The sequence below is a fragment of the Enhydra lutris genome, unplaced genomic scaffold (assembly GCF_002288905.1).
Source record: "Enhydra lutris kenyoni isolate GAN:26980312 unplaced genomic scaffold, ASM228890v2 scaffoldscaffold2, whole genome shotgun sequence".
Lineage (NCBI taxonomy): Eukaryota > Metazoa > Chordata > Mammalia > Carnivora > Mustelidae > Enhydra > Enhydra lutris.
This window is the reverse complement of record NW_019154086.1, coordinates 75,226,045-75,246,002: the sequence shown is the minus strand read 5'-3', so window position 1 is coordinate 75,246,002 and position 19,958 is coordinate 75,226,045.

Here is a 19,958-nt window from a genome sequence, read left to right as displayed (position 1 = left end):
CTCAGCAGGGAGTCTCCTTCTCTTTCTGACCCTCCCCTCTCTTGAACACTCTTTCCTTCTCAAATAAATGAATAAAATCTTAAACCACTGTGATACTTGGTTAATAAACATCTTAATAAAATATTCACAAAGATGCTCTCAAATTTAAAATGCAATGTATAAATTCTCCCAGGCCTACATAATCCTCAGCTATTTACTGTCGCTATATCTTAAGTAGAGAAAGTTATCAACAGCCCATAGATTGCAATGTCAGTATTTGATATACTTTTCAGAAGTCACACTTTTTGTTTAACTACACACAAAGTGTGGGATCGAGCCCCACATCAGGCTCTGCTGTGGAGGTGGAACCTGCTTGAGATTCTCTTTCTCCCTCTCTAAAAAAAAAAAAGAAGAAGAAGAAGAGGAAGAAGAAGAAGAAGAAGAAGAAGAAGAAGAAGAAGAAGAAGAAGAAAGAAAAAAAAAAGAAACAAACAAAAAACAAAACCTCCAAAAAACGTGGTTGATAACATTCTGCACCAGCATCACAGGCTGGGAGGCACAGGCATTAGCACCCAGAGGAGAAAGTCCTTATCAAAAAAACACATTAAAAATCATGTTTTCTTAAAGCATTAATAAAAGGGCCTGCAGCCTGTCGGGTGACTAATATTTTAGGAATCAGGAGTATCAAATCAAGTGTGTTCATTCACTATCCTTCTAAATTTAAATTATTCAAATTTAATATTATGTGTTGGGCAAGAGTTCCTATTCACAAGGACATTCTTAGCTGAAAATGGTTACAGAGGGACAACTTGGTGGTTTAGTCAGTTAAGCACCTGCCTTCGGCTGAGGTCATGATCTCAGGGTCCTGGGATCAAGTCCCACGCCCCTGCCCAGTGGGGAGCCTGCTTCTCCCTCTGCCAGCTGCTCCCCCTGCTTGTGTTCTCTCTCTCCATCTCTGATAAATAAATAAATAAAATCTCTAAAAAGAAAATGGCTACAGAACTACAAACAGTGTCTCTGAATTGGTGGACTGAAAAGTCAACAATGGCTTGCAAAAAACAGGAAAATTGTGTGGGGGAGGGGGTAGGAAAGGATGGTGGGAGTTAATTCCTAAAGCTACTGCTAAAGAGGAATTATATTACATATGGGTCTATCCTACAGAATAAATTAAACCCACAGTTATGTTTTCTTTGTAGTCCCAGTGTTGTTATATCTGTGTGTTCATTATTTTTGAGTTAAATGAAAATTTCTTTCAGAGAACCATATATTAACCAATTTGTCACTGGCCCCACCATTTCCTGCTATCTTACATACAATCCGATGTATACAATTATGTTTTTTATCATCCTCTCTGGCCAAGGCTCTACATAAACTATTTGACCTCATATTTGAAATATTGTTCTCTGAAATCTGAGAAGTTCTTTTTACCCAAGAATTCAGGTTAAGATTGTTTTGGAGTTCCATGTGTACATGAGTCAGTTTATACCTGATTTGCCTATCTCATTGCTGTTTGCAATGCCACAAATTGGAAATGTGTATAATTTCATGCCTCATATTTTATGGTGGACTATAATTTAGCTTCTCTAAGAATGGGAAGCTTATATTCTTTTAAAGACATTGCTTAGATTACAAACAATAATAAAAATGGTCAAATAACCAAAATCTGAATGTATCTGAGTCTGAAGATTATAAGCATCACTGTATCTCAGTTGAGCATATAAAGCAGGTATTTGTCACACTGGGACTAGAAGCCTTTTGTTTGGATTTATGAAAGTCAGTTGCCCATGAATATCCCTTGGACACCCAAAACTAAAGAGTTTAACCAATTTGCTGTTTAAAATTGAAATACTTTACCAATAGCCCCTGCTGTGAGTGAAATTAACTTAGATTACAAAATCTACAGTCACAGCAAGGTTCAAGGGCAAATCACATCACCGTCTGAGAGTGTCTCCTGCGAGCTGCAAGCCAGTATGAGAAGAAAGCAGAGAAGACATGAGGGCACAAAACAAACCACCACAGAAACCTCAGAAGCAATAACTACAAAAAAATTACATGTTTGCAGCCTTTAAATTCTGACTCACCGGAGAGATTGCGGACATTTAATTACAATCTGATCCTTTATTTGTGTAAGATTTTATTTGAGTAGTCTTGTAGAAATGGCTATACTTATAAATTTCAAGAATTTTCTAAGACACTAATCACTCAGCTTTCAGTATTTACATACCTCTCATAGTAAATTAAGAATAGAGACACCAGAAGGAAAAACACAATGTGTTTAATGCCCTCCTGTTGATAATACAACAAGCAAAAACAGAAACAATTGTACTAATTTATTTTCAAGGACCCCTGGGGGCAATAGCTTATGCATGCACGTGTGTCCACACACATGTAAACACACACGGAACTTGTTTTGATAAGTGATATTACCCCTCTGGACACTAGTTCTTATTTTTAAAGATTTTATTTATTTCTTTGTCAGAGAGAGAAGGAGAGAGAGACAGAGTGAGCGCAAGCAGGGGGAGCAGCAGGCAGAGGGAGAAGCAGGATCCCCACTCACCAAGGAGCCCAACTCAGGACTCAATCCCAGAACCCTGGGATCTTGATCCAAGGGAAGGCAGACGCTTAACTGACTGACCCACCTAGAATTCCTGGACACTAGTTCTTATTGATAAATTAAAACTGAATTTTATAGTTTTTAATGACAACTTCCTGTTTCAAACATCATTTCACTAATAGGATAGATATGCTTACCATTGGACTCAAAAGCTACTATCCCTTCGTTAGATAAGAACTTTACTATAGGGCGCCTGGGTGGCTCAGTGGGTTAAGCTGCTGCCTTCGGCTCAGGTCATGATCTCAGGGTCCTGGGATCGAGTCCCGCATCGGGCTCTCTGCTCAGCAGGGAGCCTGCTTCCCTCTCTCTCTCTCTCTCTCTGCCTGCCTCTCTGTCTACTTGTGATCTCTCTCTGTCAAATAAATAAATAAAATCTTTAAAAAAAAAAAAAAAAAAAAAGAACTTTACTATAGCTTCACCATCTAGCTGTTCCCAGAATTTAAGTGCTATTTCCAACAGCAAAGCCCAAAGATCACACACATCAGAATCTTCTAGAATGCTTACCGACAAGGCATTTTCCCCAAACTTCCATATCACAATCTCTGCAGTTAGGCATGAACATGAACACTACAGTTAGGCATCACATGAACACTTCATGTGATCCCTGGAATTTGAGAATCATGGTTTTTTCTATAAAACTGCAGAAGAAAAACAGAATAGCTATAATTCTACCATTCATTAGCTGAAAAAATATGATGACGGTAAGCAACAATATGTCTTCAGGTAACATTTTAATGTTAATTTGTCATAAAACTTTCATTCATTCATTTCATTTCATTGAGTTTCCAATTACATTGCATAAGTGTATGAAATACATATTTTTATCTGCAGATGCTTGATACAACTATGAATATTTTTTTAAGATTTTGCTTATTTATTTGAGAGAGAGACAGAAAGACAGAGAGAGCAAGAGGGGGGAGGGGGCAGAGGGAGGAGGACAAGCAGACTCCCCAGTGAGCATGGAGTCAGACATGGGACTTGATCCCAGGACCCTGAGACAATGACCTGAGCAAAAGGCAGATGCTTAACCAAATGAGCCACCCAGCCACTCCTGGATCCATAAATCTATACAAAAACTCTGTATCTCCCTTTAAGTTTCTTGGGTTGCAGTTTAGGAACTACTGTTGCAAATTATAAGTAGTTCCTTGACCATTTTTTCACCAAATAAGAATATTTATCCTTTTCTAATATCTCTTACCAGTCATAGCTATGCAATGTTCATATAACAGAAAGGAAGAAAGATGTTCTGGGATATGTTCATCTATGAGTTCTCTCAAATCTAGGAAAAATTATCAGGAGAACAGTCAGTGCTTCTCCATTGCAAACATCAATTTTTAGAATTCTATTTTGCTAAAGCCACATATAGTAGATAATTCTGGAGTCAAATGATTCTGTTTTGGAAAAGGTAGATTTGCATGATTAATATTTTAAAATAAAACTCATGGTAAATTTTCCTTGATATATCAGCCCATGCTTGTTTATAAATTTTTTAAGTAGAAGTAAATGCAAACAAATAAAATAAAAGGTGGTTTCTATCCCCACCTCTCAATGGTGACCAATGTTATTTTGGTGGATTTTCTAAAATTCATGAATTTTTTTCTTTACAAACTGTGAACATATGATAAGGATTTTTTACTTAATACTATGTATCTGTATTTTCTATATTATAGATTCTTTGTTATTATAATGAAAATGACTATATAATATTTCATAAAGAATATTCTACCACAGTTTGCTTAAACATTATAGCATTTTTAAATATTTACATGATTTCCAATATTTCAAAGTAATAAAGGACTCTGAAAGGAATTTTAGCCTTAAAGCACTGTATAAATTTTAGATTATTTCCTTTAGGTCAATTTTTAGGAGTTGAAATATGTAAACAAAGGGCATAAAATATTAAGGCTTTTGATACCCTCTTAGAAATTATTTCTCAGAGTTTTTACTAGCTTTGTGGATAACAATATGAAAATACATGTCAAAATCTTTAAAATGTCTTTTTTTATTGAACTTGCCTATTAGGCATTTGTAACAAAAATAATATTGAATAGGCTAAAATATTTAGAGTTATTTATTGATTTTAATAGGAAAAGTAGTGATATAATAAGCTATATATATGTATTTACATATCAAAGACAGATATTATAATCAGGAAAAACACATGCATAAATTAGGAATACAGTTTTTTTAGGAATACAGTTTTGAAAAACCTTTTGGAAATATGTTATACCTTAGATACATGATAGTTATCACTTCAAATAAAAATATGGTATATTAGGTGGCATTAATTTCAGTGCATAATTACTAATGTATATTAGACCATGCCAACATAAACTAAAATCCATTGATAAAAGATCTGTATCAAATAGTTGTGAGCCTAACCTCATGCCCATGAATAAGATTTTATGCATAAGCATAAAGTTGAATATGGCAAATCAGCTGTTTCATTTTTCATTTCGAACTTCGCGATTGCAACTACTTTTGCTATGTTCTTGGGAAACAACTGTACAACTTCCAATAACCCAACTGCTGTTTCACTTTGGGGATTCTCAGAAGCACTAGTAGAGCTTTCCACAGACAATGTTCAATAGACTATCACTTATCAAAATTAGTATTTCATCCGTTTTTGCATATAGTTTTATAAAAATTGTGCTTTTCCTTCAGGATTCATATAATGGTATAAAAATTAGATTACTAATTATATGTAAGTAGAAGAGTCATTTTACAAAATATAAGTAGAAAAACTAATGAGTAATGAGTAAATTGACCTATCTCAAGAAAGTGTTAATAATTTATATGTCTACTTCTCATTTTTCATAATATTAAGACAAAGGAGCCATGTGTTTATTTTCTTTTTATAATGAATTACTTTCTTTTGTACAATATGTGATATTAATTGTCTCCATGTTCCAGGAAATTCTAATATTTGTATGAATCATTTCGCATTATATTAAGAACAGTTCTTCCTCTTAGCTACATACAGATCACAGTGACGACTCAGGGAGTTTTTCATATGCACCAGTTTTTGTTCAGAATAGAGGTTTGGGGAATAATAACAAGCTCTTTCTACTGGGCAAACATTTCAAAGGAAATATATTAACTTGTCAATATCATCCTTAAATATGACGAGCATTTTAAGTATTACTACTCAGCTTCTCATTTCGATATGCTTTCTTTTACAAAGGCATGACATCTTCCGTCACTTATGCTGAAGCCACTTACAACTGCTTTCTCTTGCTGCTTCCCCTTCACTAAAGAAAACAGACTCTACCCAAAACAAAAGAGCTTAAACACGCAGCTAATAGCCATTCTGCACATCTAAGTTGTACGGCTCTAAATCACTTCAAATTGTTTTCTGATTTTGGAGGCAATTAACATCTAAAGTTAGTGTTAAGACAACAAATATTTAATGATGTCAAATGCATTTTTATTCAAGGTACACACATAAGTAATAGAACCTGTATAGGTGTAAGTGCTTTGAAAAAGTCTGCCACGTGGCAAGTGCTGTAAAACTATAAACACTGAAACAATGTGAGACAGCTAGTTTGAATTTTAAAGGCTCACATTGTAATATTTTACATTTAGTGCCTTGGGTGCTTTACTTGGGAGATTATGACTCTAGGGCAACAACCATCTCTAGCTTATTCTAATGGGGAGGTTTCACATTTTGTAGAAAGCAGAAGAAGCCTTGAAAAATCTTGCAATTGATTAGATAATATAAAGGTACCATCCACTGAATTTCCATTTCTGTTTATTCACAACTTTTTACTTATTAAGTGACCCAAATCTGCAATTCCAATTCACTACACTGGCCTTTTAAAAAGGACAAACTATTAAGTCTACCACTAGATGGCAGAAAAAGATCAGAAAATTTCCATTATATAATCCTAACATTGAAAGGTGTGTATAGTGCGCTTACATAATATACATTAAATTATACTTCTAATTACCAGTAAAACACATCTTATAAATTTGATACAAGAAATAAAATATTCTCTGGTAATATTTAATCTTTCCTTGACCAAGAAGAGCCAAATTTTTGTCTAAACAGAAAATTAGGAAAAACATCAGATGGAGCTGTTAAACATGGGAACCAGCTTTATCTCCACAAAAAAATCTGCTCTGTGATCCTTAGCTGTCAACATCCAGATGCCAACAGGTGAAAAAAAGTTTGATGCCTACAAGTTCTCATGCAAGAGAGGAGAATGACTTCATTAATACATGAGTGATTTTCTTCTAATTGCCCATTTTTAGAAAAGTGTAGATTAAGTGGTGTTGTGATTCAATTTTATTCTATCATAACCTTGCTTATTTGCTTTAAGCCTGAATTTTTAGAGTTCCCCTTACATTCCATCTTGCCTAATTGGTCTACGTCTCTTCTCCTCTGGAAACCTATCACCTATTATGTATCTTCCCTCGTTCTTTCTTGTTTGGATCGATGAGCTGGAGCATAGGATGAGGTGAAAGAATCAGAAAATTACGATTTTAGAATTACTTGAGCAAGGAGTGCCTTTGATCCTTCTGAATTCCTTAGGAATTTGGAAAAAATTGAGCTTATTGACTTAAAATTTGGCATAAATAAATTATACTAGATGTAAGTATGATTCTGACTGGGAGGCTGAGCAGAAATGTGGAGTCATCTCTAAAAATTTTTCTACAAACAGGTTATTATTTTTCTCAAATATCTACAAATATCTATAATTCCAAGCCAAATAGATGCACACCTGCCTACCTACATACGTGTATAAATTTGACTCTTTAAGTCCTCAATTCTGTGAATGACACACTCACCTCAAGTAGGTATATCCTTTTTATACCTATGTTTACAAACACTGAAATAGGTCTTTGATCATAACAGCACATTATAGACAACACTCTGAAGTCTTATAGTTAGTTCTTCCTGTTTATGCTACATCTTTGGCATTGCCAGTAATGTGTTTAAAAAATTAGTATTTTTTAGGTATTTTTCTAATGAGATAGTAGGCACTTTGGGGGCTGGGGCAGTATCTGAGGCATTTTCAATTTCTAGACATTCTTATCATAAAGGCATTTAATAAATATTTATGGATTGATTACCTTATTATATAAACTGAGAAAAAACAATTCTTCTTACAGACCTTTTAGAAAGTATGATGGATACCCATTTATATTTTCTAACCAATGTTTCCTCTAACCTTAGAAGCTACCATGGTCTTAGTATTTATTATCTTGTTGCTACTATCTTTTGGCACTTCAAGAATTTGAGAAACATTAACAGAATTCTGACTTAAAGCTGTGTCGTGCCTAACCATAACTAAGAGTGTCTGACTTGAACCCTCATTCCTTCCCTGATCTCCAGAGATTCTTGGGGTTCCTGTTTAGACTTTTATTTATTTATTTTTATTTTTTTAATTTTTTTAAAGATTTTATTTATTTATTAGACACAGAGAGATCACAAGTAGACAGAGAGGGGGAAGCAGACCCCTGCTAAGCAGAGAGCCCCATGGGGGACTCGATCCCAGGACCCTGAGATCATGACCTGAGCGGAAGGCAGAGACTTAACCCACTGAGCCACCCAGGCGCCCCCTGTTTACACTTTTAGAAACGTCTGCTGTGTATTCTTCAGCTAGGAGAGATGACTGGAGACTATATATATACAAATGTATATATTTATAATCTCAGTAGCCTTTGATTTCTAGGCTTAACAGGGACTTCTTCCCTAGCCCCCCAAACCAAAAGTAAGATACATATTATTTATTTATTCCCACCAAACTGCATCTGATTATATTTTTAGTCTACTGTTCAATCCCCCCTAGGGATTGTCTCTTGCCTGGTAGTATTCGATACAAGCACACATTTCCCAAATCTGTGTGATACATGTAAGCAAGCTCCTAGGGTCCAATAATTCCATCTCTCAGAATGTGGGAATATTTAAAAATCCAACAATTAAATGAATAACAACAAAATAATGATGACAACAGTTTATTAACATGAACTGATCTAGTGTGGGAACTTAGTGGGATGTAAGTTTTTGCCAGTTGTTAAGATAACAACCTCAAAAAGTTGAACAACAGGTTTTACGGTTTTATGTCACTGTTTTACATGTAACCTGGAATTGGGTGCAGTCATACGGCACAAATCTTTTTCCCGTGGGTTTCAGGCTAAAGAAGCAGTCCTACCTCAGTCATTGAAAAGGGAAACGCAGTAAACCTCACATTTTAATGGGGGCATATTTTCATGATTTAATAATCTCTGATATATAATCTGTTTTTTCCTAATGTTTTGGATTTGCTCCCTTAATGTGTTTAGATTGCTCCTATAATCATCCTAGGAAAATTAATCCTTACCGCATATCAGTTTACCAACAGCTGGAAAAAATCCCCATTCATTCTTTCATCTCAAAGGAAGAACTTTCAGTGAGGAAAAACCATAGATATAATCTACCTAATCTTTTCCTAAAAGATCTGTCAATGGTGTCACTTTAATAAGAATAAACACAACTTTCTATGGACACTTCTTACGTTTTTTCCAGATAAAATGAATTTTGAGAGATTTGAAGAAAGCAGAATGGAAAATTCACCAACTAAAGAAACTATATTACTCGCCTGCCAAACTTCAAATAATGTGCCTGGATTTTTGTTGTTGTTGTGCTTGAAGTTAGAAGGAGTTTAGCAACTGCAAACTTACCATTTTAAAGATTATTCTATTTGAGGAAACTCCTACTTTCCTATGCTTTGATAGGATTATGAAATTAGAAAAGTATATTCTTAGCATCAGTTAATCTTATGCCTACTGTTTACCTCCCAAATTTTATTTGATGTCCTCTGAACTTTCCACATCTGCTTATAATAAGAAACTATATATAAGAATTTATTAAGACTCTAATCTTTAAAAGAAATATTTTCTTTTCCTTCAGATTCTATATTTTCTATTAAGATATTAATATTAAGATATCTATTAAGATATTTGCTTTCTTAAAACACTATTGCTAAGAAATATACTGCTTATGGCCCACGGCAGTCTCAATGTCATTGGTAATCAACTGTCCCACCATTGCCTCCTCACTTTACTCTTACATAATACAGAGCAAATATGGCAAATATTGTTCCTGAACATTTTGTCTTTTATTTCCCTATTATATGTTATATGCTTATTGATATTTCCTATCACTTGACTTTCAAGGAAAGCTCAAATTCCATTGAAAACGAAGGTAGTCGTAATGCTAGCCAAATGGTATTGCCTACTCACACACCCAGTGTATCGTAACGATTTAATTATCTAATTCTGTTTTGAGCATTTATCAATCTAGGAATTACCTCTTATGAAATATTAGCAATCTGCTTATAATTCCTCCAGATGTTGAAGAGAATATAAAGGAGTGTTGGGATAATGTCCTCATCCACAAGGAGGTTAGAGTTCAACAACGATACGATATTCCGACAGAGAAAAGTTATTTCTTCCTCTTTCTCTTATTCCCTGCCAAATTTTCCTCAGCTGTTGAGAGTTTCCATGGCTTTCGTCCAAAGAGATTTTGCTACATAATCAGTGCAAAGCATCTTCTGCAGAGGATAGAAATATATCCCTATGAGAATCGTTCCTGAACAGTGGTCAACAGTTTCTTGATTGCCTTCCCCTTCAGAGAAGAACACTTGAGGCATTACACAAAAAGGATTACTAAACTCAAGCTTAAGTAAAGGTCTCTGGCTGTTATTAAATCGACATTTGTTGTTATTTAATTGGATTGGCCGTGAAAGACTATCCTTCTAGAAACCTTCTTGTTTTTGTGGTAATTCATCTGATGTCTGCCATAAGGTTTAAAAAAAAAACAAACCCCTGCACATTTTTGAGTACGAAGATTAGTTAGAACATCACTTCGGTCTTCACAATGGCACTACTGGATTTGGCGTAGGGCAATGCTTTGTTCTGAGAGGCTTCCTAAGCATTATAGAATATTTATTTAAGATTTCGTTTGTTTATATGTCACAGAGAGAGCACGAGTGGGGGGGAGGGGCAAAGGTAGATGGAGAAGCAGGCTCCACATGAGCAAGGAGCCTTATGCAGAGCTCAGAACTCAAACCCAGGACCCTGGGATCATCACCTGAGCCAATGGCTGACTCTTAACTGACAGAGCAACCCAGGTGTCCCTGCATTGCAGAATTTTTAACATCTTTGTCCCCAAGCAATAAATGCCAGTTGCTCCCTCCTCCTGGTGATTGCTACCACTAAAGTATCACAACTATTTTACTACAGCCTCATGGGGTGGAAGAGACATTCATGCCCGGAGAATAGCTGTTATATGATTTTTTCCATTAATATTAAAATGTGATACTGTATACATTATAAATTCCTATATTTGTAACATATATACAAAATTAAGCAGAGAATAGTTCCAAAAAAAACATAAATTCCTAAACTTTATTGTTAAAATGCTCAAATGTGGTCAGACTTGGATTCTGAGCTTCTAAAGAGAGGTATTCAAAGGCATGTTCACTTTAATACAATGCCTTAGATGTTTCTAAGAAGTGAGAAGTGAAAGAGTCATATGTCAGAATGCTTTTTAGTAAACAGCCTCACCTAATTGCTCAAATTAGGACTATTTCAGTGTTCTGTCTAATACCACTAAAGCACCTTAGGGAAGATTTGTTTTTACAGAAAAAAATACCCTTTGTCTTCCTTTCCATTCTAAATGGAATAAATGAAAAGCAAACAAAACTTTCACACATTAGTCTCATTCTCAATGATGAATGCAATCAAAACTTCTTTGGCTGCTGATACCATCTTCTAATTGTGGTATTCTGAACTGTTATTAATATCTCTTTATATATTTTATTTCTAATAACCCACTAATATTAATCAAGATAATCAGTTCCTTTAAATACAGTTGAATATAAAGTAATAGATATTATATGATTAAATAATACTATTCATGAAAGAACAATGACTTTGAGCTAGAACTCATGAAACATGACATGTTTCCAACAGGTTTGTTTTTACGTCTTACTTGTAATACAATGCCCTCTTGCATGGAAACAGATCTTTTGTGAAATTCAAAGATATCACTACTATTACAGTGAAACTTGCCATTGCATCACAGAAAGAATAAAATTAGACAGGCTAAATTTATTCTTCACAGAGCTTCACTGTTTATACTATCTTAGTGTTTACTCTTTTTCTGTTGTTGTTAATATCAAATTGATTATTGAATAAGCCAAAGAATCAAAGCTAAACTGTCCAAGTTATGGTCATATATTCTCCTTTTTTATTATTTGTGAAAGAGAGAAGCTGCATATGCTGCTTTTCTATTGTTCACGAATTTTGACTTTTTTACTCAGGACTGTAATGAACCAAATTCCTAACTCTAGGAACTTTAACTTTTACTATTTCCACTTTACTCATATTCCCCTTCTAGTAACTCCTACTCTTTCCTACAAAATCCTATTTGGAAATTAATCAGATAAAGTTGCTCTCAGAGTCTCTCACTTGTGATATGACCTTTCCTTTTCTATTTCTCATGTGAGAGGGGAAAAGGGAGAGATTGAAAACCTCCCCTAATACATTCCAAGTTTTCTTATTCCCATTGCTTTTTCTCCATTGCTTTTTTTTTTTTTTTTTTTTTTTTTTGCTGGGATTAATTGATATTCACACTACTTTCATTCCATCCTCCATCCTCAGTCTCTGGAGATCGATGTGTGCCCTAGTAACAGATTGGCAGCTGGAGGAGCCTCTAGACAGATATCAGCTTGTCATTCTGCACATAAGCGTGAGTTAACCAAGGGTAAAAAATCTTCCCAAATATGTCTGAAAGTATGAAAAATGTGATTCTTTCATGCTTGAATAACTGAGAGGTAGCCAAACTACTTCTATCAAACTTTGAAAGAATCAGACTGAGAATAGCATGATAAATTTTGACTCAAAAGTTAATTTATTCAAAAGGTTACAGAGCACTTGAAATCAAGGAATTTAAATAGGGAATACCTCTTGAACATCTGAAGTATCCTTGCAAGAAAAGTGAAACTGATAAGGAAATATATGAGAAAGCAAAGAGATATCCGGTTAATTATAAATTCTGCTCAGATAGGTGGGTATATGGAAATAAATTTCTCTTATCTTTTTGTACCTGTATCAGACTCACTTTCCTCCAAAACTTCATTTCGAAATATGTCAACTGTGCAAATGTCCTTTCCAATTCCCCATTTGCTATGATTTCCCCAGTGTATTTATTAGGTGACATGAATAAAAACATTTTAAGTCCCTGTGGTGAGTTTTTAGAAATACTTGTTTTTTTTTTTTTTTCTTATTTTGATCTATTTTGAGGAAGTTTGCCTATTTGTTGTCTCAGGAAACATTTTCATGCTCAGCTACCATTCTGGAGGAAACAAGAGTTTGTGGTTGTACTAATACAAAATTTCAAAAGATTACAAAATCAGTATTATATAATTTCATAGAGAAATCGCGTACCTTTACTAGACGCCATGTGCAAATACGCAAAAATAATTCTATTTCCATTGATTGTGGAAAATATTTTTGGCTTTGCAACTTGTTATCTATTCCTTCATGTTTCCATATGCTGAAACAATATGCATAATGAGCTGACTGGAAAGTTAAACAATCAATTTAACATTGCAAATAGGTGCCAAAAAAATGGCTCTTGCTCAAAAAAATAAGTGAATTTCCAGACTCAAATCCTGAGGTTAGATACTTACACAGGATAAGTGGGGTCTTGGGAAAAATCCAACTGCTGAGGTTGTATTACTCCTTCACCTCTTGTTTCCTTCTCGTTGCAAAATAGATTCAAATTCATAATGCAAACACATACTTGACATTCTAGTTTTATATCACGGTAAACTGTCCAAAATATACAGTGAAATGCTTTTTAACATAAAAAGAATGAATAGAAACATAGACACAAAGAGTAAACTTGTTTATGCCTCAGGCTTAATTTGATGTCTGAAACATGTGTGAAGTACTCAAGAGCCTTGTAAACGTTGTTACCTCCACCTCATAAACTCCATCTCCTTGTCCTCCAAGAAAAATGTATTATAATGATCCTCACTGTTAGCCCTTACATTTTGATGGTTAGAACATTAAATAAAAGATTAGTGCTAAATTTAGAAGAACTCTATAATACAGATATTTTCTATTCTACTTGAGATAAACTAGAATTTTTCTTTCCAAGAAAAAAGTTCAGCATGTCTTGCCTTCATCTCTGTGTTTACTTGATTTTCAATAACTGAGTACTACTGTTTTCTAGAGAAATCTCACATTTCAAAACAGTAGCGTGTCTAGTATGGACCTCAAGTGTAAGACTTACAATAACTTCTGGATAAAGGTGCAATAAATGTTAGCAAATGTTATCTTCCTAGTTAAAATTAAAATGTATTAGCATAATAATATATTTTAAATATTCAGATTTAAATTATGGATTTCTTTTATTTCAATTTCACTTCCCCATTTTTATTTCTATTATAGGGGCACTGACATTTTGTTTTTGTTATGTTTTGTTTTGTTCTGTTTTCGTTAATGAGAATATCAACTGTGATATTGAATGTACCATAAATGTTATGGCCATGTTGTCTGAATGTCTATATTCTTTCTATGTTCTTTGGAACTGTAACTACTGTTGAATAACCACATACCTGTTGTTAAGTTAGTTTTTAATAGTCAATAATTTGGGGGTGCCTGGGTGGCTCAGTGGGTTAAGCATCTGCCTTCGGCTCAGGTCATGATTTCAGAGTCCTGGGATGGAGCCCTGCATCAGGCTCTCTGCTCAGCGGAGAGCCTGCCCACCCTGCCTGCCTCTCTGCCTACTTGTGATCTCTCTGTCAAATAAATAAATAAAATCTTTAAAAAAAATAGTCAATATTTCCAATAATACTGAACATACCTGTACATAACTTCCACCATGCATTTCTGACTATATCTTACGGGTAAATCCCAGAAGAAAAATTATTGAATCAAAATATGCTAATAATGTCCCAAAAGTTGGACCAATTCCCCTGCCATCAATTAGCTTCCCAATCCTTACCACAAGACATCATCACTTTTTAAAGATATTAATTTTAAAATGGATTGGAGAAATAAATGGTAATTCATTCATTGTTCAGAGAAATCTAAACCATTTAGTCACTTAAAAACAAAAAGATAACAAAATGCCAAAATACTTCTAATTTCTCTAATTTAAATAAATGATTTCTTGAATTTCCTTTATTTAAATAAATATTTAATTTCACTTTAATATCTGCTTCAAAGAAGGGTTTTCCAGTGTAGTCATTCAGTAAACCCTGTGCCACAGGTTAATAAAAGTTAATGATTACACAGCTTACAGGGGTAGAGAAATATAAGGTTTTCAAAAACATCTCATTTTATGGTTCCTCTATTTATTTATGCATTCAGTTATAATGCGTTGAGTGACCACTATGCCCCTAAAGGTAAGACCCTATGTGCAATGACTTCTACAGTTTACACTAGAAGAATCTGTATGTCCCCAAGAGTAAAATTCAAAGTATGGTAGACTCCCTTAAGTAGAAAAATCTTTGCCTTTGCTCATATATTCAAGTTACAAAATTGGATAAATGTTAGCTCTTAAAGGAACTGATGGACTGTTGCTATCACTCTCATAATCGGCTTTTATGCAGAAGGCAAGTGGGTCATAAGGTAGTAAAAAAACACAAGCAAGGTTATACCACAGGCTACAGAAAGCTGGGGCACAAACCGGGATGTCTTGACTTCTGATCTGATGTTCTTTCCGTTCCTGGACTAATAGCACAGCAGCAAAGAGTCTAATTCCTCTGTGGGTTAATTTGAATACTTGAATGTGCTAAAGTGTCACTTTATAGGGCATACGTAGAAGATGCCTGCATAGTCAGCCTTTAGACCCTGATTTTGTTGACATTATTACACTGTGCTTCTTCAGCCGATAGATGGCACACTTACGGCTTATAATTGTATGACATTCTGGTCACCTCCAGAAAGGCTCCATTTATGGGGACTAAACAAGCTGTGCTTCATGACGGGACTATGTAAATTTTTTCACTAGTTCTTTAAAAAAGCCAATCATCTATCAATGATTATAACGATATAAGTCAAATAAATATTTGTGCCAACTAGGAAATGAAATTTCCTTCTGAATATGCTCTACATATGTGTATGGTCTATTCATATCTTCCATATTCCTATAGAGAGAAAATATTAATATAACAGTACATACAGTACAGTTATGAATACTTGGTCCTTTATAAAATAAGTCTTCTTTTTATTTACTTCTAGCTTTATCTCTGGGCCTACTTTTATGCACCTCTGCTATACATTTTTAAACCAAAGAATAACCTGTTAATACAGTGATTAGAATTTACTCCTGAATGTAACATGTATTCTAATCTACTTTCTCAATTTTCCTCATATAACTAAATCAACTGTATTACACAGCTATTTCTTAATTTACTGTCCACTTTTTTAAAACATCCATTTAGGAGAATTTTGTACTCTAGACTGAAATATTTTAATTTTTAAAACTATACTGTTTGAACTTTAGTTATGAATTAGAAAACAAAATTTCCAAATAACAAGCAAATACTAGATAATTTCAGAGAAACCCTCTAATTTTGTCAAATAAACCAAAGCAATCAGAATGATCCATAAATGCACATAGGTGCCAATAATTCTCGGGTTTGATCAGAAGCATTTTTCTCAGGCATTCTGATATCACATACAAAGTCACTTCAACATTAGTAGTTCATGCATACTGTTTAGTGGCATGATAAGCCAAATTTATTCATCCCTAAGAACTAAATTATTAGCCTACAGTTTCTAGAAAGGTAGAAAAAGACAGTGCTTTTTTTTTTAATATTTTATTTATTTGACAGAGAGATATCACAACCAGGCAGAGAGGCAGGAGGAAGCAGGCTCCCCTCAGAGCAGAGAGCCTGATGCGGGGCTTGATCCCAGGACCCCGGGATCACGACCTGAGCCGAAGGCAGAGGCCCCAACCCACTGAGCCACAAAAGACAGTGCTCTTAAGATACAAAACCATCCCTCACCCTTTAGCATTTTGAGTGAAAATGTGCAGCGATTCTCCTGGTTTATGATCATTTTTAGCACTTAGCTCCCTGATTTCTCCTTTGCTACTCCAGTTATCATTCTTGGGAATTCAACATGGATCCAACATCTTTGATCTCTTCAACTTCTAAGGTTATTCCTTCCGAGATCTTGTCTTCATTGCTATGAATCCTACCTCAAAAATCTGCATTTTAATGATCCCATTTCGCTACCACATTCTAACTTTCTTGTTTACTTACTGAAGTAATTATAAGCTAGCTAAGTTTCAACCTTTCACAGGCCGCCGATAGTTGATTCTACTTTTCCACTCTCCAAATCTTTTTCTTTACCTTCCTCCACACCCCTGTCCTTACTGCCTTCTTCACCCAAAAGAGATTCCAGAGATTCCTTGGATGACTACACAGCACTATGACCCGTGCCTTGCTAACGCTCTTATCCTCCTCTCCCTCTGACCTACTTGCTGGCAAACCCCCAATTGTGGTTCAATTCAACTATTCACCCACCCGTCTCTTCAGCTGTATGTGGCTGGAGGAAAAAATTCTCTCCTCTGTGGGGACTGATCTCACTTTAAATTTGTGTTTGCAAATCTCACATGGACACACGTAACAATTCCACTACACTTTCCCAAGCTCTTAAGGTTCTATTTCACACATTTTTTTCTATCTCCAGACACTCATACCACTTCTCTCACTCTACACCGAAGATGCTGTATCAAACGTCATTGAAAACAACTTATTACCATAGAATGGATCTTTTTTTCCTCAACCAAATTCACTCATTTATCTTTGCTTATGTTCAAATAGTCGTCTTCTTCCTGCTCAAAGGAAGAGATGTCTGCTGTGATCTAAGCCCTGCTTCTTTGTAGGTAGTCTGAAGAACCCCTTCAGTCTCACCCACTTATGGGCTTTGCTTTTCATAATCACATGTACAATTAGCCTCCTTTTCTCTGTATTATCAAATTTTTCTCACTCCTACATTACTTCCAATAGCAAAACAAACAACAAGCAAAAAGTCTTAATATCACTCCATCTTTAAAAACAAAAACAAAAACAAAAAAAAAAACAAAAAACCTCACATTTCGGCACATGCCAAAAGCAGCCCTACTTTAGAAACTTTGGACTCTTTCTGGATGATTTTTCTTCAATGTTTTAAAGGTCTCCTCACCACATAGGTTTAACTGAAATGTCTTCAGAGTTCTTCACAAGTGTGGTAGCTAAATTACCTCCCATGAAGTTTCTATTTCTTCCTTAAACATAGTAGTTATATATTTCTTCATCTGCCTATTGACTGTCTCTCCACTGTAATATGAACCACATGGGGAACAGGAACTCAGTGTCCCCACTCACCAATACATCCAGAATGCCTGAAACAAAACTGTTGATACGATAAGCTCTCAAAAAATAGAGATAAGGGCCACCTGCGTGGCTCAGTCGGTTAAGTGACTGCCTTTTGCTCTGGTCATGATCCCAGAGTCCTGAGATTGACTCCTGCATCGGGCTCCCAGCTACACGGGGAGTCTGCTTCTCCCTCTGACCTTCTCCCCTCTCATGCTCTCTCTCTCTCTCTCTAATAAATAAATAAAAATCTTTAAAAAAAATAGAGATAAAAATTAAAAGGTAAGTTTTAAACACAAGTGCTCCATTGTGCAATCAAATTAGTTTCATTAGTGTTCTTTTCTTTATTTATTTTTTAAGTACACTCTACATCCAGTATTGGGCTTGAACACACAACCCTGAGATTAAGAGCTGCCTGCTCTACTGACTGATCCACTCAGTTGTATTCATATTCTTTTTTTTTTTAAGATTTTATTTATTTATTTGACAGAGAGAGATCACAAGTAGGCAGAGAGGCAGGCAGAGAAGAGAGAGGGGGAAGCAGGCTCCCTGCTGAGCACAGAGCCTGATGTGGGGCTCCATCCCAGGACCCTGGAATCATGACCTGAGCTGAAGGCAGAGGCATAACCCACTGAGCCACCCAGGCGCCACTGTATTCATATTCTTAATGGCAGAGATTTAGTCTCACTAAAATCGTATTTCCCTTAAACTTTTTAGATATTGTATTAGTTTGTTATTATCTAAGTACCTTACACTGAGGGGCTTTAAGCAATATAAATTTATCTTCTAAGAGTTCTAGAGGCTAGGGGTCCATCATCTAGCGTCGGCAGCTTTGGTTTCTTCTGAAGTATCTCTCCTGGGTTTGCCAGCGGCCACCTTCTCCCTGTGCCTTCACATAGTCCTCCCTTGTGCGTGTGCGTGTCCAGATTGTTGGTCCTTTTAGGAACACCAGGCATATGGGATAAGAGCCCTTCCTAATGACCTCATTTTAACTTAATTACCTCTTTAAAAACCCTACCTCCCGATGCAGTCACATTCTGAATTACTAATGGATAGGACTTCGACAGCTAAATTTGGGGGGGGGGACACAATTTGACCCATAATAGATACCTATTGAGGAAAAGGCAGATCTATGTTCTAATCCAGCTTCCCCAGCATTTCAAACCTTATAGAATTTCCTTAATCATAATAATTCTGTTTCTTTATCACTAAGGTTGTAACTAATAAAAACCACCCCAAAGGATTATTATTAACATTAAAGGGGAAAAATAAGAGACTATAATATGTGCTTGTCACACAAGAAAAAAATTAGTCATAATGTGCTTGTCACACAGGTGATCATTTTATATTACAAAGTAGTGCTGTTCCCTTGTCCTTGTCTTTCTTTGTTTTTTGTTTCCCTATCATAAAGTGTGTGTTTATGTATTTCCCCATTATCTTCTAATAACATAAGTGTAAATTCTCTCCATAGGAAGATTAAAGGTAGAGTAAGTAGTGCCATTAATTGTGCAGAACATTTGCTCAGTGTGCAACCACTGTGGCTTGAACACCAAGAGTCCCACTCACAGGCTACAAAATCCCTCTGGGCAGCAGTATTCTCCTTTAACAAGTACAGCGTAGGCCTCTTTTGAATTGGTAGTCACACTGTCATGAACAAGAATTAACAGTCATTCAGAATCTCCTATGTTTCCTTTAATCTGAAGGATGTTAGAAATGGACAAAATATGGTCTCTGACCCTAAAAAGTAAATAATCCAATTCAGGGATGGGAAAGCTTTTTTTTTTCTACAAAGGGCCAGATAGTAAATATTTGAGGCTTTTTGGCCCATGCAGTCTCTGTTTCTAACTAGTCAAGTCCTAATGAGAAAGTAGTCAGAACAATACATAAATATGGGTGGCTGTGTTCCAACACATATTTATTTATGGAAACTGAAATTTGAATTTCATGTAATTTTTATATGCCATGATATATTTATTTTTCTTCTTTTGATTGTTTTC